Below are 2,509 nucleotides of genomic sequence, written 5' to 3' on the forward strand. Positions count from 1 at the left end.
TTATTTCAACCATAATTCGCATTCCGAGTTTTTATGAACATTTCATTAAATTCAATCAATTAGTTTGCACAAGGATATATATATTTCATGAACCTAGCTAGCATCTAAATAATATAATACACTCACGTATGCAAGACATGAATTTGTGTCCATTATTTTAATCCTCAACGATGACCAAAGGCAGTGAGCATATATGGTTTTGTCATTAAGATGCTAGCATTGGTTTTACTAAATATTGTCATTGTATAAGATCAGGGAGACTGTTCTAGATTGTAATTTGTGCAATTCATTGTAAAAGTGACATATTCCGAAAACAACTTGTTAACATAGGGCCAAGAAGGATGTATGATATCTATTGTCTTGATACGCATCTTGCACCTGAGTTTATTCGTACAGCACATATTAATTTATAAACAAACGATAGCTATATTCAATTAATCAATTAATATGTGTATCTTTACCTGAAAACCAAGCCAGAAGTTCTAATTACAAAAAAAAAATTATTATACTAGCTCTTTCATTTTAGTTGTCGATTTAAAGTTGTATATTTATGCATACTAAACAATAGATATTAATTAGTAGGTTTCTTTTATAGCAAAGTTTTATTAAATGATATCAACAATACAATTAGGATAACATAATAATTTAAGTTTGACCAACAAATTAACATGTTAAATCCGTTATTTTAGGTGGGGCGTGGTCGAGTCTTGGATCCTATCACTCAATTTGGTTCACTCTTGTTTAACAACTTGAGAAAAATAGTGTGGTGATAGAAGTGAGACAAATTGAACCATTAAATCATTTAACAAGTCAGCACCCTTAGAAAATAATATATTAAATTTGTTTTAATTATTTTCATTATTGATGGGTTAAACTGTCAGCTCACCAACTCGTTATAGAGTAGAGAGGTATCAAAGTTTCAACATACCTATCTAAGTTGTCATACCCCTTCTCGATATAAATCCGTTATATATATATTGGCAATCTAAAAAGTTTTACTATAATAATGTATTAAAAATAAATTTTCATTAATTTATCAAATTTAATTATGATTTAGCCGTTAAATTTAAGCGTGAGTGGTTAATTCTATCTTAATTTGAATTAGTAAAATGTTGTATATACAAGAGATATCACTCAACCTATATATTCAATATCTAAATTTTTTTTATTAAAGACTAATTGTTGCTCTCGTATATCTCCGAATTATTAAAAATATAGTATGAGAGTCCTTATTTAATTTAGTGTGGGAGTATAATTGAATGATAGTATATTAAATCCTTGCAATGTAAATATAAAATGTGTTGGATTAAAAAGCTAATCATGATGTATTGGATCTTTGGAGGAGTTTGTTGCTCCCTTCCTAGAGAATTTAATTCGTTGTGGCCATTTAAAGGGGTTAAGTAATGTAATCTCCTAAAATAAAAAATAGTAAAATCAAGGCTTAAGTGGGCCAATCATTTGAAGTCGATATCACTTAGAAATTATTAATAATTGTGATTGTAAATATAGTGGTGTATATTTGCATGTGCCGCTTTTAAAGTAAAAAAAAGTACAAGGATCCCAGATGCATAAATTTAATTATACTATGCGTGTATATGACTCTAAATCTCCAACAAAAGCAATAATTCAGATTGAAAGGTATAGTCCCAACACACATGCCAAATAAGAAACCAGAAACTTCGTGCCAAATTTTTCAATAAAGTTTTGCATTCAAAAATTTCATTTTGTGTTCCTTCATTATATAATCAATTAGTGGGGACCATAGACTTTTAAGTCTATATATATACTTGAAGCATACTTGTCTTTCTTCATGGACCATTTAACTTTGATAATAGTGTACACAAATGCTAAGTGGCCGATATATTAGACTTTCTTATCATAGGTAGGGACTCAACTACTTCTGACTTTTACATTGTTTTTGGACATTAATCAACAATCTTATCAACATGATTATGGTCAGGTTTAACTAGCCATCAAGATTGGCATAATTTCATTAAGTGGAGCAACAAATCAAATATAGTCCAAGTTTATATATTATGTGATTTCACCAATACCATGTTCTTAGATATTAAATTTCGTTAGAATGCATTTGAACACGCCAAATGGCAAGGTAATAGCATAGATTGACTTGATTTTCAAAGAGTTAATAATTGGTCGGTTACTTACTAATAATATACTTTTTAATATATATTTTTTAATAAATCTTTTATATCGATTAAAATTTATATATATTTTACTATATTGTGTGAGTATTATTTAAAATTGTTAAAATTCACATAAATTTAATTAATATAAAATAATATATTAAAAGTTATGTTGCTAATATTTTTTTCTCGGTAATTAAGGAATTTTGAATGAAAGATTAAAGTGCACGCATGGTAAATGGCTAATGCATGTCATAATTCGTTTAATGATTTAAGATATAGGGTGGATGTGTTTGTGATATAATGAGTGGCTCAATTTCCTTTTAATCACTTCACTTGTCATGAAATGGATGTTCGATTGGACA

Source organism: Cicer arietinum, chromosome 4 (assembly GCF_000331145.2).
Source record: "Cicer arietinum cultivar CDC Frontier isolate Library 1 chromosome 4, Cicar.CDCFrontier_v2.0, whole genome shotgun sequence".
Taxonomy (NCBI): Eukaryota; Viridiplantae; Streptophyta; class Magnoliopsida; order Fabales; family Fabaceae; genus Cicer; species Cicer arietinum.